The sequence below is a fragment of the Macaca nemestrina genome, chromosome 8 (assembly GCF_043159975.1).
Source record: "Macaca nemestrina isolate mMacNem1 chromosome 8, mMacNem.hap1, whole genome shotgun sequence".
Taxonomy (NCBI): Eukaryota; Metazoa; Chordata; class Mammalia; order Primates; family Cercopithecidae; genus Macaca; species Macaca nemestrina.
This window is the reverse complement of record NC_092132.1, coordinates 85,136,004-85,161,973: the sequence shown is the minus strand read 5'-3', so window position 1 is coordinate 85,161,973 and position 25,970 is coordinate 85,136,004. Positions and strand designations below refer to the sequence as shown.

The 25,970-nt window shown below is 36.0% G+C and overlaps 1 protein-coding gene across 1 annotated transcript in view; it reads right to left on the bottom strand.

Annotated features, from left to right (window-relative positions):
* Positions 1–3,334: 3,334 nt before the first annotated feature.
* Positions 3,335–25,970, bottom strand: part of LOC105482236 (carbonic anhydrase 8) — a 99,441-nt gene continuing 76,805 nt past the window's right edge. Inside the window, exon 9 of the mRNA XM_011742264.2 lies at positions 3,335–11,021. The gene's annotated coding sequence lies outside the window, so the exon portion shown is untranslated. The remainder of the gene's footprint in view (positions 11,022–25,970) is intronic.

Genomic DNA, 25,970 nt, shown 5'->3' with positions numbered 1-25,970 from the left:
AGTGAGTGAGAAAGAAGAGAAGCAAGACTGATAAATGGTTGTATCAGTAGGACCTTGGGCAGTCTTGCTCCAGCAGCCCAGGGCTCTTACCCACTGGCATGTGGCAGTGCTTCCTCTATCCCCAAACATGTGGGCCTGCCAACCATGACTAGGAGAGCACAGAACCACAAGGCTGGTCCCTTCCATCCTCATGACAGAATTAATACAGGTCATAGAAAGTGAGGTAATGAAAGCACCACAAAGTTCCTCAGTCTTTAGGCCCTACTTAAGGTCATGAGTTTTTCATGTTTAATGTTTTGTCACGTTACTATTAAAGATCCAGAGAAAACCCACCTTTCGGTGTTCTGACTGAAGAATGAGAAGCTGTAATTGGATGTCATCCTTGTCAGTCATCTTGGATAGGAAATGAGATCTGGGAAGATAAAAGGGATCAGGCCCTTTGGTGCAGCGGAGCCTGGGATGCTGACAGGCTAAACACAGAAGTATGTAGTTTGTAAAGTTTCCAGGAAGAATGCAGAATGGGTTGGCAAGCTTAGGTCATCCAGGTAGCCTACCCACTTAAAGTCTATCAACTCCATGAGGGTAGAGATTACATCGGTCCCATTCATCCCTGTTACTGTTACTGTTTCCTAGCACAGTGCCTGGAACTTTTAAAAATGCTCAATAAACAGTTGTGGAATCAGTATTTTTGTAAATTACTAAAGCATAATTGTAGGATAAAAGGGCTTTTCTAATGTTTTAGATATTCCTATGGGTGATGGAGTAATAATAGCAAACACTTATTCAAATATATTCCCATGAGTACTAAAATACAAACATCTTAAGATTCATGTCTTGAGGTTAAAGATGAAGAAACTGAGGCCCAATGAAATTAAGTACATTGCCCAAGGCACACATTGCTGGGAGGACTCAGAGCCAGGATTTAATACAAGGAGTCTGGCTCCAGTCTATGCCCTGAACCTCTATATTGCCTGCCTCTAGGACCATATGACACAATGTGACCACACGATTGCATTACTTGGAGTTAGTCACAAAACTGTGTCCAGAGAACAGTGTTACAAATATCAACTGGATTCACCTAAAGTACTGACCTGTATCTTCCCCAGTTGTTACTCCACTGGGGATCTGGCTGCACTGAAATCCTCTACTCCTTTTGTGAAATCTCTCATCACTCTTGCCGCTTTCATTTCTGCACCTATCCCAGGCGCATTCTCTTGTAATACATCAGCTCCTGCTTAGAGGCACTCTTTGCCCTCCATTTGGTTGTGATGAGACACCCCTTTCACATTTCAGCTGTAGGAGATGTGCCACAGCTTCCTGTTACTGATTTTCCTGCCTCTCAAGGTGATGGGGGAACTGGTGATATTGTGGGAAGTTTGGTTTTTGTTTTGTTTTGTTTTTACCAGTATTGTGCAAGTCATAGGAAAGATCCTAAATGAATTCAAAATCTAAATAATTGTCCTTTGACCACAGACACACTAATACATTTTTCTTTCTGGTCAAAAGAAGTAGAAGATTTCCTTTGGCTAAATTAGAGAGAGTACACAATTAAGAAATCCATGTACCTGTTAGATAAATGCAAAGCAAAACCACAATGAGTCAACCATCTCACACCAGTCAGAATGGCTATTATCAAAAAGTCAAAAACCAACAGATACTGAGAAGGTTGTGGAGAAAAAGGAATGCTTTTACACTGTTGGTATGAGTGTGCTTTTACACTGTTGGTATGAGTTTACTTTAACCATTGTGGAAGACAGTGTGGCGATTCCTCAAAGATCTAGAGGCAGAAATACCATTTGACCCAGCAATCCCATTACTGGGTATATACCCAAAGGAATATAAACCATTCTATTATAATGGTACATGTATGTGTATGTATGTTCTTTGCAGCACTATTCACAGTAGCAAAGACATGGAATCAACCTAAATGCCCATCAATGGTAGACTGGATAAAGAAAATGTGGTACATATACACCACGGAATATTATGCAGCCATAAAAGAACATCAGGAAGAATAGCTAATGGATGTGGGGCTTCATACCTAGGTGATGGGATGTTCTGTGCAGCAAACCATCATGGCACACATTTACCTATGTAACAAACCTGCACATCCTGTACATGTACCCCTGAACTTAAAAGTTGCAGAAAAGAAACCCAGATATCAAGTCTGTCATCTTATCTGGCTGGTTTTTAAAAGACAATTTAGAAAGAAAGAAAGAAAAAAAAACATTATTGGCTCAAACATTGTCTATCTCCTTTGAACTCATTTCTACAGTATAATGATTTGATATTAAGCATGTATTTGACAAATACAAATGCATGTGATGGTAAACATAAGTAAGGCCTCCCAGGGTGGCACTGAAAATATGTGTTCTCTTGCCAAAGATGTAAAAGTTAGCAATGGACTTAATAGCTTTCTCAGGGAAGCTCTGATAACAGAGGAACACAAGCCTGGAGCCTGAGGGTCATAACTAACAGGTGTAATCAATATCCATGAAATGCTTCAAATACATAGTCTTGTGCAAGCACTAACAGTAATAACAGTCCTAACCTAGGTGAGATGTACTGTTCCTTGGAGTTAACCGCTCACCTGCTACTCGTCTCTCCAGTAGAGTGCCATTTAGACATTACCTTATACTTGCATAAATGAGAAAGTCAGCCAGGGGTGGTGGCTCACACCTGTAACCCCAGCAGTTTGGAAGACTGAGGAGGGAGGATTGCTTGAGGCCAGGAGTGCAAGACCAGCCTGGGCAATATAGCAAGACCCCGTTTCTAAAAACATCTTCTAAAAATGTAGCCAGGTGTGGACTTGAAGGCTGCCATGTGCTATGATCATACCACTACACTGCAGTGTGGGAGACAAAGCAAGATACTAATTCTAAAAATAGAAATTTTAAAAAAGAGAAAATAATCTCCTTGCGCACTAGAAGCATTAGCTCCTCTTCCTGGGAAGACCAATTTACCCACGAGAACTGTGCTCACATTTCCTCTCTGTGGACTCAGAAAATAATCTTTGGAATTACAGGCTTCATACCTGCTTCCTCCCTGTCCTTCTTAAACTTCTTCCTGTTTCTGAGTATGTACGAGGCTGAGTTTGGCCATCATGACTACTGAGCCAAAGAGCGGAGGCAGTTCCCTTTCTGCAAAACCATCATAAGAGACTTCACTAGACTTGAAAGTGATTTTTTTAAGAGTTCCAAATATTTTTCTTGAGTATCTGGAACAATTTCATATGAAGATAATTTCCATAAGTGAGTAAAAAAATGAAAAAAAAATCATGTATATTATAGTTTCATATTAAGAGATTATTTCATTCAAATGAGATTCATTCAAAAAGCATTTGCAAGAAAATTTATTTAATATGACTAAAATTACAAGGGGTCAGCTTTCATCTCAGTCTTGTGCTATAATACAATAGATTTCCTGTATGCCATAAAGAAGTATCTTCATGTTATAAAAGAAAATGTTTTCATGCCATGCATAGACCTCAATCTGCATTTTTGAAAAGTCCCTTTGGGCCAGATTCTATTATGTTTTCATAGGAAAATTCCTGTTGAGACTGACTGAATTCCAGTGTAATTTGAAAGCAATTAAAGTCCATCAAAGGAATGGTAGTACAGTTATCCTGGAAATGAATCAGATCCAAAAAGTGTAAAACAAGCTAGTCTAGATCTTTGGAGCGGCTCTAAGAATTTTCTTAAGTTCTACTGACTCACTACAGTCACTGTTCTAGTGCAGGAAAAAGCTATATCACAGGCTCCACTCAAGTTTCAGACATGGAAAAATTTCTTCAAATTCAATAGCATCATTTCCAAATGGGCATTCTATATAACCTGAAGTGCAAAACCTCTAGTATGCTTTATTAAAACTTGACCTAAATCTGATATAGCACAAATTTCCAATTAAAAACCTCTGCATCTGTGTTGTTTTTGTTTCCTAAAAATGTTTGAAGGGTCAGTCACGTCTCACCACCTCACATCCTCAGTGAGTGCCAGGTAAGAGTTTCATACAAAAGTACCACAGGAAAACAGCTCCACACAAAGGAAGGAAACATTAAAAAAAAAAAAAAAAGCTATTTCCTTGTACATATCCTTAGGGCTACATTACATCACTGGTGGATAATGCCTCATCCTCTTCATAATTCTTTACAACCCAAGATTATAAACTATATTTAATAGCCTGCTTTTCATCAATCAATATTTGCTATATTAGTATGTTTTAACAGAAACAAGTGGACAGCATTCTAAGGAAAATGAGGTTTTTCTAGGTGTCTATTTTATAACTGTGCCATGTTGGAGTTGTTCGTGAAGACTTAAAAATCATTAATTGGCACATTCTAATTAATTGTCTTTAGTTAAAATATAGAAACAAAATTTCAGAGTAATTAACTCAATAAGTTAACGACTAATATTAGGTAATGTCAACTTCATTTTTATATTAAGAAACATTCCCTTTTAAACTTTAAGCTATCAAAAAGCATGAGCCTACCCTTAATTATGATACAAAATTGTGAAAAATATGCTTACTCAAGAGAAAATTCCAAAAAAGGAATGATAGCCTGACATTTTGAGTAGTGTACTATCTTAAATGACAGAAAACTACATCCAGGATAGCTGTGTGAGGATCTCCACAGACTTGCTCCCCAGTGAAAAAAACTGTGGAAATTAAAAAAATAAATAAATAAGTGTCTGAAAACTGTCTTAAGGGTATACAGCAAATGAAGAAACATTTACTCAAGAAAATCTACTAAATCTCAGTAGGAAGAGTGAGAGTATTTCATCTGAGCCACAAATTCACTGCCTCCCTTCTTCTACCCCAATTTAGTATGATTAAAATTCCACTCTTTGGGAAATATGATCAAGAAGATGGGGCTCCCTCTTCCCTCAGCTCCCAGTCAAGGGATACTAATAGGTTGCAGAGGCTAAATCTCTTGGGGCTGTGACCCAGAGGTCATGAGCCCTTTTCCTTTACCCAATCCCCACTAACAGAGCAGAAGTTCTATGTCTAATCCTGCAAAAGGGCCCAAATACAAGTGAATCAGATGTGGAGCCATTTACGTCCCAAGGCATTGCCAAATACAATAGAGTAATTAACTAGCAACCAGTGAAACCTCACAGGTAGGTGTAATACCAATGGAAGCAAAGAGCTTAGCAGAAAAATCAAGGAAAAAGACAAAGAGAGTCCTTAACCTACCCTCATTCCAGAGTGACTTTGCAGAGCAGGCTAAGAATGTTGGGGCCTTGATCACCCTGACCCTGACTCACTCATATGGTGGAGGATCCATACTGGGAGAGGCAAACCATAAAGACCCGAGGCAGTAGATACTCAGAGCCCTATTTGCAGAGAGGAATGTCACTCCAAGAGAAGCAAGCCACTATTCCAACCACAGCTCCCAAGGTGTGGCTCAAAGATTTTGCCAAGGGCAAGAGGCAGTCAATAAAAAAGAGCACGAAAGCTCTACCCAAATGAACTGACTTTATTAGTAATAGCATATGGAAAGTTTAAGCCTACAGGTTCTCTGGAAAACAATGAGGATTTTTGAGGCAGGTAATTAAGAAGAGGCTTATATAAGGAAAACAAGTTAAACTGTAGGCCAGGTAGTTTATCAGAGATAACTAAGGAAAGCTACAACCAAGAAGAACCCCCCCTAGGGTCAGAACAAACCTTAAAGACTGGCCTCAAAACTAATCCTGCAAAAGAACCCAAGTATAACTGAATCAGTTGGGGAGTGATTTATGTCCCAAGGCATTGCCAAAAACAATAGAGTAACTAGCAACCAGTGAAACCTAACAGGTAGGTATAATACCAATGGAAGCAAAGAGCTAGGCAGAGAAATCAAGGAAAGAGACAAAGAGAGCCCTACTAATTTACTGTCATCCCAGAGTGACTGTGCACATGCCCAGGGCAGTGCTCTCTGAGAAACCGCATTATACAGTTCACACTACAAGAGTAACAGACTCAATTAAAATAGTACAGCCACTGGGCACGGCGGCTCACACCTTGTAATCTCAGCCCTTTGTGAGGCTGAGGTGGGTGGATCACGAGGTCAGGAGTTCAAGACCAGCCCGACCAACATGGTGAAACCCCATCTCTACTAAAAATACAAAAAAAGTAGCTGGGTGCGATGGCGTGCACCTGTAATCCCAGCTACTCGGGGGGTTGAGGCAGGAGAAATTGCTTGAACCCAGGTAGAGGAGGTTGCAGTGAGCCAAGATTGCGCCACTGCACTTCAGCCTGGGCAACAAAGTGATACATTTTAAATAAATAAAATAAAATAAAATAGTACAGACAAGTCACTGAACAAATAATCAAAAACAACAAAAGCCCCAGAGAGGTGGTGTAAGATGGGGCAAAAATGAACAGAAGATCAGAGAAATATGAGACTCTATTAAGTGCATTAATACATGCACAATGCGAGTACCAGAAGAAAAGGAGAAAGAAGTGGAAATGAATATTCAAGGAAATAATGGCTCAAACATCCCAAATTTAATTTTTTTCTAAAAAAAAATCACTCATCTACATACCCAAGAAGCTCAACAAATTCCAAGCAGAATAAACACAGACTCACACCCAGATACATCATAGTAGGAATTCTGGAGGGGGAAACATTTTTTTTTTTTTTTTTTTGGAAAGCAGAAACAGAAAAAGGATTTGTCTTGTAGAAGGAAACCTCATTAAGCTTTCAATAGCTGGCATCTCAGCAAATGCTAGGAAAGCAAAACCAAAAACAGAAACTTTTCACCAGGAGTTTTATATTTAGCAAAACTATCTCAAATAAGGTAAAATAAAGATAGTCCATATAAACAAAGACTAAAGATTTGTCCATATCAGATTTGCCTTATATAAAAATATACAAAAAAAGGACTTCTGCCTGGAACGAAGTGACCCCAGATATAATTTGAATCCATCCCCAAAAAACAAAGGGCACTGATAAATGTAATTATGTAATTATAAAAGACAGCATAAAAGCATATTTCTTCCTTCTCTTATTCAAAGAGCAACTGTATAAAATATCATGTAACAGCACTTTAGAGCCAGAACATATACAAATGTGACACATTTGACAATGACAACACAAGCAGGTAAATAAGAACAAAGAAGTAGTGGAGTAAGAAATGACACCAGTTGGTAACTCAAATTTACAAGACAAAATGAATAAAACCAGAAATGGTAAATTAAAAGCTTACTAGAAGAAACTCTATAAATATAATTTGTTCTCCTTTCTTTGCTTCTTTAATATACATACAAGTATATAAAATAAAAATTTTACAAGTATTGTTGGGCTTACAGCATGTAAGATGTAATATGTATAACAATAATAGCACAAAAAGGGAGAAGAGAGTTCACAGCTATTTAGTAGTAACTAAATAACTCACTGTAATATATTATAAATCTGAAATAGATTCTGATAAATTAACAAGTATATTATGTGCCCTTTAGCAACCACTGAGAATATAAACTCAAAAAAAGTGAAAAAATCATTAAAGAAATTGAAATATTATGCTAGAAAATATTCACTTAACTAAAAAAAAAGCAATAGAGGAGGAATAGACAAACAACAACAAAAAGACACAAGACATGTAGGAAAAAAAGTAAAATTGCAGACACAAATCCAACTATATCAACAATAACATTAAATGCAGATGGGTTAAATAATCCAATTAAAAGGCAGAGACTGTCAGACTGGCTTTCAAAAACACAAAAATAAGATCCACCTGTCTACAGGAGACACATTTTAGATTCAAAAATATAAATCAGTTGAAAGTGAAAAGATGAAAAAGGATACATCATACAAACAGCAACTATAAGAAAGCTGGAGTAGCTATATTAATATCTGACAAAGTATATATTAAAATTTAAAAATGTTACTAGAGATAAAGAAGGACAAGTGTCCCAAAATGAATGTAGAAAAAAACTGACAGAATTGAAGGAAGAGATCATTCAACAACAGTCAGAGAATCCAATACGCTACTTTCATAATAGACAGAAATAGGCAGATCAACAAGGAAATAGAAGACTCGAACAACACAACAGGCCAATACTATAGACCTAACAGCCATCTACAGAACACATCATCCAACAACAGTACAATAGATACTCTTAAGTACGCATGGAATATTCTGCAGGATAAACCATATGCTAAGCCAGAAAGCAAACCTCAATAAATTTAAGACTGAGATCATATAAAGTATGTTTTCTGACAACAGAAAAAATATATAAACCAATAACAAATTTGGGAATTCATAAATATGTGGAAATTAAACAATGCACTCCCAAGTAACCACTGCATCAAAAAGAAATTAAAAGGCAAAGTATTTTCTAAGACCTTGAGATGAATGAAAACAAAACATAGCATACCAAAACTTATTGGATGCAGCTAAAGCAATGCTCAGAGGAAAATTTATAACTGTTAATGCCTTTATTCAAAAAAGAATTCAAATCAATAACCTAACCTTCCACCTTAAGATACTGGAAAAGACACAAACTAAATATAAAGCAAGCAGAAGTTAGAAAATAATAAGATTAGAGCAGAGATTGATGACATAGAGAATAGAAACACAATAGAGAAAACCCCAAAATCCACTTTGGTTCCTCAAAAAGGTCAATAAAATTGACAAGCCTTTAGCTAAACTGACCAACAAAAAAAGAGTAAACTCAAATTATCTTAATTGCAAACCTTCTGACAACAGTATTACTTTACACACCATCAGGTACATTAGTTACCATGAGTCAGAGGCACTTACATGTGTATAGGCTACATGAAAAATCATTTCAGTTTGTTGCCTTATTAAATTGTTTCATAAACAAAACACACCCTAAATTAAATTTCAAGATCTATGGCATTTGTCATTAATTCTCCCCTACTTTTTCTTTGGGAGATTCCTTCCCCAGTTACAGGGTCCATCACATAGGTTTTACTTTTCTTTCCTATCACACCATTAAAACAGATTTGAGATTAGTTGTTGTACCTTTGTTTACTGACAAACTACCTTTTAAATTCATTCCTACAAAAGCATATTATAAACAGTATTCATATTCTGAATCTGAGGTAACTGTGGAATTAAAGGATTTTCCATATAAACAATATTAAGCCTCCAAACAATCTCACCAATGGAAACCATGATCTGAACCAAGTAGTTCATTTCAGTCTTTTACTCAGAAAACATACAGTAAATAAATTCAAATTGCTTTAAACACACACACACACACACACACACACACACACACACACCTGTGAAAGGTGAAATCCGAACAACTAGATGTTATCCTGAAATTCATTGAATTACTATTTGTTATTATATTTGTTTATTTTGTGTATTTCAGGGACTGATGAAAGGAGACTGCAAGCAGCATCAGAAGGCTAGTCCAAGAACAATCCCTGACTGTTCAGCACCAACCCGATCAGGAGTGGAGAGGCTGATACCTGTACAGTGTTTTGTTTCAGAAATGCCCTATGAATGGCCTCTCATTCATGGAAGGCTTCAGATCTAGTCTTTTGATGTTAATTACAAATAAAGCTACACCGGTGCAGCCAGTGTTTGGCATGTGAGTGGTAACAGTGCCAGATGTAAAAATTTTTGTCACAGTTTTCTAGCCATGCTTTGCCATTTCCTCATTGTCGGACACTAGGAACTGTTATACACAAGGGAAGTCCAGGACCTCGCTCTGCTTTCAGAGGCATTGCCTGGTGCTGCCCCCATGTGATCCAGGGCTACCAACAGATCTCAACCCTTACCAAGCCCCGACTTTTCCTCACACTGCCATAGCCTTAGTCCTTTCTCTTGCTGCCCAAGACTAGACGATGAACCTTCTTTGCTTCCACTTCAGGGATATCTGGTGTGATTTGCATTTGTAATTAATGCTTCCATTATTACCATCTCTACTCAACACATCTAAAAACTCTGAACATATACTTACTCCACCTGTCTTCTATTTCCATAACTTAGATATTCTTCATCACAAAATCCCTCCAAACTAGGACTATGTTTTTGAAGTCATTCATTTTACAATTATAACAACAATAACATTTATTGTTTGCTTTGTGCCAGGCACTCTACTACTTTACATAAATTATCTCATTCTGTCACATCTAACTGCAACTAAATATATGCTTACATTTGCTAGTAGCACCTAAAATAAGGATATTGTTGGTCATCTTTAAAGAAATGTCTTAACATACTAAAGAAGTGGAATCAATAGAATAAAATATTTTTAAGTCTTACAAAGTATACAACACTAAAGTAATATAGGATACCATTAAATTTATATTTCTATTTATGGAAAGTAAAGCTATTCCTGGTACATGGTGGTGACCTTCTTTTTATCCTATTTCTTATACCTTTCTCAAATTCCTATAAACCACAGCTTTGAATAGGTCAAATAAATATAATTTGATTCATACATTCAGTTAAATCCTTTAACTATGTAGTAATACATAAAGTGAGTATTATGTTGCTGCATTAACACCAAAAAAAAATGTTTCCCATGGCAATCCAGCCTAATGTTAATTGTGGTATGGGTGCTGAAAAAATAAAATGAGACATAATTTTACTAATCATTCACTTTACATTTTGAAGCTCTTTGCTGTTCTTAATCAAAACTCTTAATTTATTATCAAGAATTACACTAGTTTTAAAATGAGTTAATTTTCTGTTGGAGACAGGAAATGAAGAACTACTAACACTGGGAATGTATTTTTCCTTTCTCAATATTAACACATGATATATATTCAGATTAATAACAACTCTGGAAACTAGTTTCATTCCCTCTACACATAAGCAATAAACAGTACGTGCAAATATGAATCCTAGCAGCAGTAACGTGGATATATAATATAGGGTTTCTTTGGAATATACAGCCATTTCTAATATTTCATTTCAGCAAGTGTACAGGCAACCATCACAGACATCCATCAAAGCTGGATTAGATGAAGACAACGCAGGCTTTGAGGATAAACTGAAGGTGCAGCTCAAAAGTTTCCTTTTCTCATCCAAGGGCTCTATAGGACCATTGTCTTCCTCCTTTAGGCAAAAAAAAAAGAATCAATTATGTTACTGACATTCTTCCACAGCAGACTGAAAGTCTTTTTACAGTACAAGACAGTAAAAACTAAAAATTTCATACGAAAACGTAGAAATTTCAAACATATCTTCGTGCTCATTTGTTATCTCTGCAATTTTTCCACAAAATTTTCCACAAAATTTATTTCTATGGCAGACCTATTAATGCAGAATTTCACAGAAACAAATACTTTCATCCAAAATAAATAATGCTTGAACTATTTTACAAACAAAAAATTTGTATATCATGTCAAATAATAAATAAAAATAAAGTTTTAAATTCTTGTCATTCATTTTGCATATAATAATCACACATGGATGGTAACTCAAGAGCACACAGACCCCTTCATTCCTAATTCCCAAGTGACTTACAATTCTATTAAATAAATAAGAAATGCAGAATATATATATATGACAATAGTACTTGTTTGAGATAACAAATAACGTGCTTCTCATATAGGAAAACAACATCAGCTAAGACTTTAGTTCAATGATACTGAACTTTTCGATGTTGAACTAGCATTGCCAGCAAAGGCAGTGGGAAACTTGCAGTCTTATTAGTTGCCTAAGGTAGGTAATAAATCTCTATTAAAATTTAGAATGCATATACTTTTGGACTTGGAATTCTAGGAACTTATAATAGACATATAATTATCCAGTCAGGATACAAAGAGTCTGTATGTAAGGACACTCACTGCAAAAAGAAACTGGAAACAATCTAAATGATCTCTTTCTGGGCAATGTCCTTTGGAAAAAAAGAACAAAATAATACAACAAAATAAACAGCCTCCTTTCCTTAATAAATTATATTACTATGCAGTATTTCAGGATTATACATATATAGTACATATGTATCTGTGGACAGACCTGCACACACACAACATATATATATACACAAACACACACACACACACACATTTCTACATATGCATACATATATAAACAGATACATATAAATATATAGAATGTCTGGAACAATTTATTAGAAAATATTTATAACGATGGGTTACGTATTTCCAAACCATCTATTTTTTTTCTGCTCCCACTCTACCAGGACCAAACTACATTTCAAATATGATAGTCACAATAAAATCTTTTTAAATTTTTTAATCTTTTTAAATTGACAGATAAAATTGTAGATATTTATCACATCAACAAAATGTTTTAAAATATATACACATTGTGAAATGGCTAAATCAAGCTAATTAGCGTGTATATTACCACACATAGTTAAAAATCTACTCTCCTAGCACTTTTCAAGAAAGTGACATGAAACTGAATATCAAACCGTAAAATCACAGCAAATCAAGAGTCAATGGGGCCTAAAGGTCACAATGTATGAATTTTCTGCAAAAGGAAATAACCTGGGGTCCAATGTTTCCCAAACTGTGTTCCATAAAAAACTACAATGAATCCATGTTAAAAAAATATTGTAGCAAATCCATGTTAAAAAATATTGTATCAACTCTGTTAAAATATGGTTCTTTAATTCAAAGCCATCTCAGAGGCTCTAATATGCTGATGTGAATTGCAAATCTCCAAAAGGAGGATATTAGTACATCCAGGTTCTCCAGATATACATGAACAGTCACCTCTTGATTTAACACACATTTTGGAGGACCAGTGCACTGCAGAACTCATTTGGGAGAGGCTAGTCTAGAAGCATGTATCCTAAGTTTATGAAATTTCATTATAAAGAATATATGCAGCCTTCTAAATATTAAGCTACCATGGCCCAAAACATGAATAAAAGATGGGTAGGTAAATACACAGTCATTCTAATCATACAAGGTCAGGTCTCAAGCCAAAGCAGAATTTAACATTTTGTATACATCCACAGTGCAACAGATGCACATACATGTTAGTGTCCTATTCATTTTTGAAGCTCTCAGGGCATGATTCAGGGGGTTCTTGGTAGATGCTGAATGAATTCTAATTTACCTACGTGTAGAATCTACTGGTGAATTTGCACACTCACTCAGCTGAAATCTCCCTCACAGGGGAAACTCAATACTCTATGCTATTGAGCTTTTCTTACTTATATATTTTTCAAAGAAATGACACCTCCCTATGCCAAGGCTCTCTGAAGATGGTCTTTATATTAGCTTTACCTTCCTCAAAAATGTACACTTGATCTTGTTTACTGCAAATACCAGACTAACTGAAAAAATGTTTCAATCAATCACAATCTGGGGTATGGATGTGGAATGAAGGAGAACCAAATCCAAATCCTAGCTCTTCTATCCAATTGCTGTAAGATTTTAAGCAATTTACTTGCCCCTCCTGAGACTCACGATAATATCTACTTCTTAGGGAATGTGTGAGACTGTAATGACAGCAGATATCATGTGCTGAGCATAGTACCATGAGTAATAATTTTGGTTGATTTTAAAACCATCTCACTAGCTAAAAATTAAACTACCATACTGTACCCCAACATAAACGTGAAGTATGGCCCATCATTTTTATGCCATGTGTTGGAGATTTACTTTTCAGTGTTTTAGAGAAAGTTTTCACAGGATAAAGTAATGCTTGGTCTCATCTGTTCTGTATTCCCAAGCTCCAGCCGAACGCCTGACCCAAACCACTCAGAAAATGTGTGCGTACATGCATAAAAAGTGCAACAAAATAACAGTAGCAATTGCTATTTTTATTTGTATCAAAATTATGCATGCATATAAACACTTAAAGTTTTTAAGTGTTTGTTATGAAGCTATCAGTCACTTCTCCTATGTGTCACCAATTTCCTTCTCCTTAACTCTTTCAGCTGATTAACACTAGAGAGCTAAATGGCATGATTGTATTGCTACCTTTCAATTTTCTGTTTCAGTATTATACATAAATTTTTCCTATGGAGAATGAAGATTTGACCCTCTTTCCTCCTGTCAACATCATGCACACACACACACCCTCCACCCCATTTCTTTCCCATCTTCCCATCACCCCATCCTCCAAATATGGCTATATAGACAAACTTCTATTGTTGTAATGATGTTAAAGTATTCAGAGGTGAACTACATGTGTTAATTTTTCTTTTCTGCACAACATTTTGTTTTCTCTGGAGTGATAAGTACCTTGGGTTTTTCCACCTATGTATTCTATGTACTCATAACTAATTCAATGCACAAATACCTACCCATTACCTAACTCTCCTCTCAAGAAGTGAAGATATATCATGCATTGTATCAACTTCACCATTCCTGAAGAACTCATCTAGAACCTTCTCACCTGCTCACATCTGGACTGACTTGCCTGGTTTGCCTATGATCTCATTCCACTGCTATTCTGGGCATTTATTCATCCCCTTGGTTTTTTTCCTTTGCTGGCTCTCCTGTTTCCTGGATCCCACATCTTTTTTCCTTGGCTTACTCCATTTTGGTGTGGCATTATCAAGTAGTTTCCGGGAAATAAATATGTGATGGCTTTGATATCTAAAAATGACTACTGTAACCACACACTGGGTTAAAACTTTGACTAGGTAAGGAATTTGGTGGACTGTAATTTTCTCTCAGAATTCTGAAGGTCATGCTCATTGCCTTAGCTTCCCGCGTTGCTTTTGAGAAGTCTGGTATTCAAATTCCAGATTCCTTGATTTTGACATGTCTGTTGCTTTGGTTTCTGCCATTCTGGAGTTTCTCCCTCCATGTTCTGAACTTTCACAATGATGGTGTCTTGGTGTGAGTGTGTTTTGATCTACTGTGCTGGGAATTCAGTGGATTCTTTCAATTTGTAACTTTATGCTCACGAGTTCTGGGGAAATGCTTTGGATAATTTTGTTGCCTGATCCCTCTCCTTCACTTTCTCTGTTCTCTCTCTAGCTTATTACGTGGATGATGGACCTCTTAGACTGATCCTCTAATTTGCTTACATTACTGTATTTTTCATCTTTTTGCCTTTTGCTCTAATTTCTGAGAATTTTCAATTCTGCCTTCTGATTCTTCTGTAGAAGTTCTCATTTCTGTTTTTGTGTTTTCAGTTTCAGTTTCCAAAAGGTCTATTTTCTAAATATTCCTTTTCTTAATGGTACCCGGTTTTTTTTTTTCCGTGGATGCAATTTCTTTCCTTACCTCTCCAAATAGACAAGTGACAATTTCTTGACAGCTTTTCTCTTCTTACAAAGTATTTATGTCTTTTAACTCACTTTATTGTCTGATTTGGGTTCTTTCATTTATAGTTCTTCTTCAAATATCTATAACTGTTCATATCTGGGACTGGCAAACAACCACTACAACAAAACCAGAGTGGAGGCTGAGGGCACAGTGGAGGTCTCTTTATTACACAATCACTACCGACTGAGCCTGTTGGTCCACTTCTGCAGAGAAGTCACCTGGGCTGGTCAGACCCTCCCCAGAAGATACCTCCAGCTTCATCTGGAGAGTAGGGGCCTTTCTGCCAGTGTATGGGAGGATGACATGAGGTCTGAGGATGTTATTTACTCACTCAATTGTGTCTGTGTCCTCTAGTATAGAGTCTCTCACTTCATCATCTCCAGAAGACAAGTATCTCTGGTCTGCCAAGGCTTTGGAGGGGACTGAGAGATGAAAGTGCTTCTTAAATAGCTTTCAACCGATACAGATGACTTTAGCCTCCTTTTACTCCAGCTTCCAGATGATATCTGTTGCCACCGATTCCTGGGAATTTGAGAGATTCTATCGTGCTAACGGGTTTGTTCCTCACATCTGCTAAATCTGTTACAAGACCATCTGCATCCAGCTTCCAAAGTATTGTGGCTGTTGTCTCCTCTCTTGTTTTCTGTATCCTTGTGAGTCAATGCACTTAAAAAAAAATCTTTCCTGTTATTTTAACGCAGTCTGTGGTGGAAACAAAATTAATTGCCTATCTTCAATTGATGGTCGTTATTTGAAACAGAAGTTCATTTTTATGCCTTTGTGTACTTTCTAAAGTTCCTACAATAACTATATTACTTAGTAATCAGAATACAAATTTATTTGATAAAACAACCTAAAGAAGTAATACTTTGTATATATAAAGGTAAAGCTGGCCTTCTCCCTTTGAGATTTTCTCCAAATATTCATTTATCTACGTCTAAATAACAAGGAAGCGTACTCATAAAGAGAAATTTTCTATTATACTATGATCATTGTTCATAATGATGACCTCAAAGTATGGCTACATCCTATGGAGTCTTCTAAGCCATCAGCTATTTCAATAAAATTATAGCAGATGCCATCTTTCACATGACTTTTTCTTAATCTTGAATTATCTTTTATGAAGAGGCCCAAGGGAATGAGTGCAAAGCAAATCACTACTGGAGAATTTCCTGAAACGCTACCAAAAATAAAAAAAATCACGTGTACACACACATCATACTCCTCAGAGACTGCTGCAGGTCACAGTACTAATGTAAGTTCCAGTAATTTTGGCTCAGCTCATTGATAACTAACTAAAGTATCCCTCTTTAAGTACAGTTTTCAGTGTAAAATCTCCGAAATAGAGTCGTTTAAGAAATAGCAATATGCTAGAAATAAGAACTTTCCTCTTCAGAAGGGGCTCTTTCTCCTGTACACTAGTGGAACACTTCGTCAGGCAGTTCGCACACGCTGCTCTGACCTGGAGTTAGCTGTGTGTCTGATTTACCCCTGACACTAGGCTGTGAGCTATTTCAGGGGAAAGCTGATCTCTGGTTATTTTCACTCAGCCCCTAGAATACTGCCACACACCAAACAGAAGGTTAAAAATAAATGCCCTTCCATTACAAGCAAGGGCATATAGACACCTTCTTTTTCAACATTCTCACCCAAGACAGCATCAGGTCATGAGAAGGAAATAGAGAAAGGAGAAACAGGAAGAGGTCAGGAGTGTCAAACACTTTTGAAGATTCAAAAGAGAAGAGGGAAACATGCCACTGGATTTGGAAATAGAAATCCAAGCACATCAGACATTTTTAAAAGGGTGCCGGATATCACTGTTAATTATTTAACGTTATTCTGGAGCACTAGATAATGAAATGAAATAAAATCAGAAAGAAGGAGATAAAACTTCCATCATCATTGGGTGTTATCAGTGTCTCTCTGGAAAATTCAAAATAATCAGCAGAAATCTTACTGAAAACTATATAAAGGTTAATAAGCAAGCCAGGGACAAATCTAATCCACTGTTTTTTCAATAAAAAAATTAACTAATGGAAAAATAAATGGAAAAATCTATCGTTAGTCAAAATCTATAATGATAATAGTAATTGCTCATATTTAATGCTAATCCTCTACAAAGCACTGTGATGTGCATTTTACCATAGCTCATGAAATCCTCACAACATCCCTAGGAAGTTATAACGCTTAGTATATCCACCTCATAGATGAGGAAACTAGGGCTGAAAGAGAATCAATAGTTTGCCCAAGTTGTGGAACAGCAAATAGAGGTGTTGAGTTCCCCATCAAGGCATACTCCAGCTGACTCCAGAGCCCAAATATGCAAGTCGGGATAAATATTGTGAGAACAGAGAATTATAAAATGTATGACAGACATAAAAACTTTAATAAGCATAGACCTATGCATTTTTCCTTGATATAAAGATTCAATATTATAAGGTATTAATTCTCCTTAATCACTCTATACATATAATGCAAATTAAAAATCCTAATAGGATTCCTTTTTCTCTTTTATTTTTGTCTTTCGTTTTCTTTTTCTCAACCTCTCTTTCTTTTGCTCTTTATTTCTATCCTTCTGAGAAAACGATTTTATGGTTTATCTGAATAAGTTAAACATGTAAAAATAGCCAGAAAAATCCTGCAGAAGATACTAGTAAAGAGGGTCTTGTCTGGCCAAACACTGAAATATATACTAATGCCACATACATTGTGGTCAATGCACATGAATAGACAGATAAATGGAACAGAATAGGGAAATCAAGAATAGAACCAAGTATTTACAGGACATGATATAATGCAAGGAGCCATTTTTAATGAGATTGGCAAGGATGAAAAATTTCAAATGTTCAACACTGATGAAGGTGAAAAGTATAGTCTGACACATAGTTACTGGGAACGTAAACATAGAACTCTTCGGAAAAGCAATCTGCATATGTATTACAATAAAACTCTTTGACCCAGTTATATCATTTCTAAGAATTTTTTAAAGGAAATAGGTAAGTTAACCACAGTATTATTGATTACAACTCATCAAATTTTGGCATATACTTAAAAGCAATGTATGTAAAACCATTTAAAAAATAACTTCAATGACATGAAAAGATATATCATCAAGCTGATTGAAAAATAGCATGCACAGTATAATCTCAAGGAACATTACATATCTACATAACCATATGAGATACATATATAAAGAGAGGTCAGTGGACAATCATAATGATAAAGGTAACATTTTGAATCCTTAACAAAATGTTAAGCACTTTAATTGCATTATCTCACTGTTATCTTCACAACCACCCTATGAGGTAAATACCATTATAGCCTTCTTTTAAGTGATGAAACAAGAGACACTTATCAGTTAACATTTTTAAGGTCACACAACTAATTACTGGTGGAATCACAATGGAACTCGAGCCATCCCCACTGTGCTCCACGGCCTCCATATCCATTGCAACCCCCAGTGCTGGGGATGCTATCACTAACAGGAGAGTTTGAGAGACGTTTGCTGCTGCTCCATTTTATTCTGTACTGTTTGAATATTCTACTATGAACATGTGCTATATGCAGAGACAAGGAAACAAAAAGCAAACAGAAATCAAAGGTGACCTTTGCCACAGCAATTTCAATAGGTAGAAGGAGATGTAAACTGAAGAGTAAAAAGATGAGAAAGAGATGGAGGGCATTTTGAACGACTGGTTAAAAAAAAATGGCAAAAATGCCTTCTATAAAATACCCAATCAACAGTGCAAGCACAAATTAGCATAACCTTTGTAGAGGGTACTTCAGCAATATGTTATGAAAAAATGACAACAGATGTGTTCTTTCTTCCCAGGAATGTAATTCCTAGGAATTTATCTACAAGAGATAAGAAGGCAAAGACAAACACAGTGCATAATGTTCTGCACTTTGCTGCTGTGAAATGTGGCATAGTGAAAAGAGCTCAGCGTTGGGAGTGGGGCCCACTTGGGTCTGAATTCTCTCTGCACTTTACTGGCTGTGACCTTCAGCAAGTTACTCAACATCTCTCAGCCTCAGTTTCTTCATCTCTAAAATGAAAATAAAAATACGGGCCTCACAGGATTGTTGTGAGGATTAAATGAGACAAAATACAGCATCATGTCTGAAATATAAAAAAGCATTTGTTCTTTTTGTTTTCATCACTCACTAATATGCGTAACTTAGAATGAATAAATAAGCTTTGATCAAAACTCAAGGATAAATCATAGAAGTCGGTAATATTTTAAAACACTAAACTTAGCTTTTAAAGTTATTCAGAAGTAAACCTGTGTTAGGATACTTTGACACTTTCTCAATCTCAATTAGCACTAAACTAATTAGCAAAACTGTTTTACACACTACAGTGAGTCACAGTTTTCTTCCCTCTTCTCTAATCTCTGGTGAGTTGTAAGGGTGATTGACTATCTAATTACTTCTTAATTGAATGCACATATTATACATTTTTCACTAGTTCAAGCTTAATGTTTTTAGTCCAGAAATCAAAGTCAATGAAATTAAGTTGAATTGGGATTTGGGCAACTATTATAATGAGAGAAGGTTTGTATTATATCTAATTATAAGTAAACGTGTGTTTTAGCCTTATTTCCTATGGAAATATTTCAGGTACAGGAATGTTCCATACACAACTAATTTAGATGATTAATAACACTGTTATTCTTATTTGTCATCCTTTATTCCTCATTACAGTGATTTTATTGCTAAGATCCACTAAATGTAATTATTGTTTAAAGAAAAGATGCCATTAGAGAACCATTGGTTGTACCCATACTAAAACCCGAATGAACATTCATATCTGCAAAAAACTGCCTAAGTTTCTCTGCAACATAAAGGTTATAGGAATTTTCACAGGCTGCTAACAGAAGGAAAACAAAAATCTTGGAATGCTTCAAATAAATCCAGTTATATTCATGAAAAAATGTTTATTTACAAAAAACTAAAAATATTACCAACAAAATAGTATTCCAACTCAGTTAACACTTTACAGGTAGAATATCTCATAAAAGATTTTTTTTCCCTTTGGGCATTAGGCAGGAGTAAATGCTGAAGGAGATATTATCAGACAACAAAGGTTTATTGCTTCAGTTTTCTTTTTTTTTCTAGGTATGCGGAGCAACCATCTGGAATAATTTAGTTGAAGACCTCTTCAGGCAAAAACTAGATTAAGGAACTTCTTGAGATACAATTCCACTCCATGCTCCTAAGACGTCTCTGAAAATACATTCTCTGGACAAGCCCTAAAGACATTTATGAGTTCCTAATAAAACTCATAAAAGAATGACCATTAAGAATTCAGAGCAATAAAAGCAGTAAGAACTCAGAGATTCTGAAGGGTAAAAAGAAGCACTGAAATGGAGAACAGACCCATCTGAAACCAATGTGGTTTTATAGTTTTAACAATTAATTTATTACCTGGTGTTACCTGGTGGCAAACTTCTTGATTGGAGAAATCTCCACATTATCCAACACATATTTCGGATTCTGGGCATTATCTAGACTATTTTAGATAATCTGGGCATTATCTAGTACTGGGCATTATCTAGATTATTTTAGCTTTGTATGTAATGAAAACAAGTTTTAACTGCAATGTTTAAGTAAAACTGAAGTAGCCCAAAGGATGAGGCCAATCTATATGTACCAACATAAAAATATCTCAAAGACCTTTAGTTAAAATGAAAATTTTTGTTTCTAGTATATTCTTGTTAAAAATATTTTTAAATAGCATGTTTCTCACCCTTCTGAGGGTTGTCAATGTTTACTTTTCTCTTACATGGTTTCTTCTCTAACCTGAACTTCCATGTTGAAATCTGAACTACTAAGGTGATGGGGTGAGCCTGAGAGAGGTGATTATATCAGTCATGTGGGCAGAGCCCTCATGACTGGATTACTGCCCTTATAGAAGAGACCCAGGAAACCAGTGGGCCCCTTCTACCATGTGAGGACACAGTGAGAAAGCAGCATTCTACAAAACAAGAAAAGGGCCCTCACCAGATACCAAACCTGCTGGGGCCTTGATCTTGGACTTCCTAGCCTCTAGAACTGTGAGAAATAAACGTCTGTTGCTTAGATGCTAGTTTATGGTATTTTGCTATAGAAGCCCAAATGGAAAACATGTAACCCTTTCCCTTCTTTGGGAGATGGCTTCTACCCGCAATGAGAGTGTCTGGGTAAATTACTCCACACTACCATAATCCTTTCCTCACCCTTATGTAATTTCATTTCCATGCTGAGATTTTAGATTCTCTAGTTTTTGCCGTATGTAAGCAATTTGCCATAATAAGCATCAGAACCATAATCTATATATAAATGAGATAAAAATATTAACAAGAAAGTACATCAGGAGATGTCAGTAATTTTATCATGTTTCTGTGTTTCCTCGATAATTGGTAACACCTAGCTACATATCAGTAGATCTAATGTAGATCAGTTTTCCAGGGCCCATTTTTAACATACTTCATACTAACTAGCTCAGATATTTAAATCAAATGCCAATAATACCACCTTATTTTGTGGATGACAATAACAGACCACCACACTCCTCCCCATCAATTTCATCACTCCCACTGTGCTCAGATGTGGATTCAGAATCCTTCTCAACACTCTCCAGACAGCTGGTACCAATCAACCAGAGCTGGCATGCAAGTTTGAGTGCTATATGTCATCTTGTCTTTTATTTTATTACTATTTTATATCTTTTATTTTATCATGTACTTAATCTTGTATTTTATTATCTTGTATTAAATCTTGCCATAACAGTCCTATTTAGAAGAGAGGGGAGATGCTCTTGCAACAGTCAAGAGGAGATGATGCTAACTTTATGGGTTGTGATAACAAACGTGGAAACACATATATGGCTTTGAGAGCTATCAGAAGGCAAATCTGCAGAACTTCATGATAAATTGGAAATATAGGGTAAGGTAAAGAAGAGAGGTGTCCTGCACGACTCAGGTTTCAAAGAAAACTGGAAGAGAGGCAGGTCTGTGAAGGAAGACCAGAAATCCAATATTGTATATGTTGAGTTTGAGATGTCTTTGACACATCCAAAAGAAAAGTTCTACAGACAGTTGGGCATTCAATTCTGGAAGTTAATTAAGAGACCTAGTCTAGGAATGTAAATGAGTCACGTGCAGTTAGTGGTGACAAGCTGTGAGTATGGATGAGTTCACCTACAAAGACAGTCCCAAAGGCTGAACCATGAGGACTCCAACATTAAGTAGCCTCCTAAAAGAACATTTGTGCAGCATGCAGAGGATGAAAGGTGGTGCAGACAGAAAGAAAACTGGGTATATGGACACCAAAATAAGAGTGTGGCAAGAAGGCAGGCAGTTTCAGAAGCTGCTAAGAGATCCAGTAAAATGAGGTCTAAAAATGCCCCTTAAAAGTTACTGCCCTTAAAAACTTTATCATTTTTTGGTGAGGAAAATAATGAACATTCCTTTTGTCATGTCATTATATAACAATAAAATACTTAAAATATGTAAAAGACAACATACAAACAGTCACACTTTCATAATTTCCAAATAATTCCAAGCTAAATATGAAGTTCACTTTTATTTAATTGAGAAGTATTTATTTGTAAGGTACTAGATGAGGCTCTAGATTGGTCAACTAAGTTTACTTCATTATTTCCTAACCTAGAAGTTTTAAATTTCATGTTGTACTTTAATGCAAGTATAATCATCTCCTTGAAAGCTGAAAGCTGTTCAGAATCAGAATTGACCAACATAACAAAATAAATATCTGAATTTTAAGGGCATTATTTTTAAATGACTGTTTCCATCAGTTTCATCGGTTGTATTTATTTTTCTTTATTTTTTATTTTTTATTTTTTTGAGACGGAGTCTCGCTCTGTCACCCAGGTTGGAGTGCAGTGGCAAAATCTCGGATCACTGCAAGCTCCGCCTCCCGGGTTCATGCTATTCTCCTGCCTCAGCCTCCCAAGTAGCTGCAACTAATGGCGCCCACCACCATGTCCAGCTAATTTTTTTTTTTTTTTGTATTTTTAGCAGAGACGGTGTTTCACTGTGTTAGCCAGGATGGCCTCAACCCCCTGACCTCATGATCCACCCACCGTGGCCTCCCAAAGTGCTGGGATTACAGGCATGAGCCACCGTACCCGGCCAGGACTCAGTTTCTTTGTTGATAAAATTTTCAAAAAGCAATGTCCATCTTGAAGAATTGTTCTGAGGTGAAATGAGACATACATGAAACACCTCTCATAGTGCTTGGCACAGACCACTACAATTTATTACAAACAAATTATTATTACTACTGGAGGGTTTCTATGAAGGGTTTGTTAGCTTTTAACTTAAGTATAAAATTTTAAAAATATTTTTAAATTTACTTCATGCTGTGTCTAACATAGCTTAATAAGATCTCAGGACACATCCAGGACTCAACCTGCCATCCCTAAAGGGCATGTGGAGGAGAGGCTGGGGCATCTATGGGCTCTGGCCCCCACCTGTGGACTCTACATACTCCCTATTTCAGGTCCTCCCAGATCACAACGAATGCTTTGGACCATTCCAAAGCACTTACCAAAACATACTCTGCAGTCTCGTATTGTTCTCTGGTTAAATAAATTTGTGAAATGCTGTATACTATACCATACCCTCTTGGAGATTCACATAGGTCCCTGGCATATTAAAGGTTCTCAGAAGTCTTGCATGAAGAAAACCTGCTTAATGCAGTGTGTTACAAACTTGTTTGACGCTACTATATAGACATTTATAGTCTGGTGGAGTAAGTGAAACAAACACTGCTAAGTGCATTAGAAAACAAAAAACAATAATTAAAAACTAAACTAACATGGTACTAAATTTAGAAAGCAAAGAAAGATTAGTAAGGCCAGTTTACTTGGGAAAAAGACTTCATGGAAATAAAACCTGGTCCTTCAAATATCAATAGCATTTAAATAGAGAACAGAGAGGAGAATATTCTAGACTTTAGGTTGGTAGATTTCTAGGAGTGACCCAAAAAAGGCAGACAGCTAAAACAAATTGTCAAGGTGCTAAGATGAGAGATACAAAAAAGAAAAATGAGATGCTTACAACCAGAAAGCTGAAGGTCAGGTAAAATTGTACTGAAAGAAAAAGGCTAACTTCCCTGATTGTCACTACTCTTACACAGTCTAATATGAACTCTTTGTATCTACCTAGTGACAATCTAGTTTTTAATAGAGGCTCAATTCCTTTACCCCTTAATTTAATCTGACTGAGGTAGATTTTTAGGCAATGCTCTCAGTTTTTCCAATTGAAAAAATGGTAATCTCAGTATAAATCCTATTTTGATTCTATTTTCCCTCTATTTTTAAGATTTTTAATCATAATAAAATGCTGACATAAAAGTTTTATTTGATACTATTGCTTCTATAATACCCTCTTTTAAGAGGTACAGAAAATGTAAAATCAAATTTATTCAATGCTTTTTAAAAAAAGTATCTCCTTATACTCCTGATTAAAGTATAGGTGATTTCCAATGATTTCTGCTCTTGTTTTTTTAGCATTTTTAGTAATTTCTTCAGATGAATTTTTAAGCTTTATGTTTCCAGTTGGAGACTTACTAACAAAACCTCATTCATAAAGAAGCATTCATTTCATTTTCCTCCTCATTTACCTGCTTCCTGTTCCCTCTGGTTTCTCTTTTCCATGACAAATTTAATAGAGACATAGGAAACCATATTCATCATAAACCAGGCAACTATAATATCCAGTGCTCGAACGGCCCTCGTGAGGTCTGTTGGAACATTTCCCCAAGTCCTGTCCAGGCAGGGTCCCACCTAAACCACCGAGGAACCTCAAGTATTTAATGCCTTAGTCTTCCTTGAAAACCCACTGCAAGATTTAGACCATCTACTTACAGGAAAGGTCTTTCTTGTAGCCTCTAGAAATAAATTCTTTCCTTAGCTAATTCAAAGCCATTTGCTGATACGTAAAAACAATTTTTTTTATGTCTGCTTCTACCTTTTGAGCATCCATGAGGTAAAAGGCATGAAAGAACATGTTTAGATGACAAAATGGTCACAGTGATTTCCTTATGGAAAAATATATTCTTTAGGTTTAAAATCATGAAATCTACTATATTGAGGGTGTCAGAACATATTAACATTCAACATACAAGTTGGTCCATGACTGTAAAACATTCTTCCTCCCAAACACAATTTTGTTTTAATTCATAGTGGGAGGAAAAAAAATCATTCTGAAATTTTCATCCATGATAAATTATTAACATTTCTAAAACATAAAATGGAAGAGACATATTTTAAAGCAAGAATTATTCTCTTTGTTTAGTAAACTTGAAAGGAGCTCTTACAGCTCTTGTATTTTTCATTGGTGGGCTAATAATTTTTATATCACATAATCAAAACATAATAGGTATTTTGAGCATCCTTGGTGTTTTAGCATTTTACTGAAATCATTTTGAGATCAGGTAGGAAATCCATTCCAGTTGCAGGAAATTCTATGAGATATAATAAATAGAAAACAGCTATATCTACAGAGCCTTCAATTCGCACCCTAATGCTGTGTACCATGTTAAATTATCAGAGTGAGGAGAGTCCAAGTTCCACTGACTGAAAATATGGCTTTGAGCTTTCCATTTAATCTCGAAGGATAATAGCATTCACCTACTTGGTCATTCAGAGTGAACATTCTCACTTTCCCCATACAGGCACACCCTTCTCTATAACGCCTTATCCTTTTCTAACCTATAACTCTTTTAGGTTATCAAAGAAGACTGACATAAAATTGATGCTTGCTATAGCTTTACTAAAGCTAAGAAGACAATA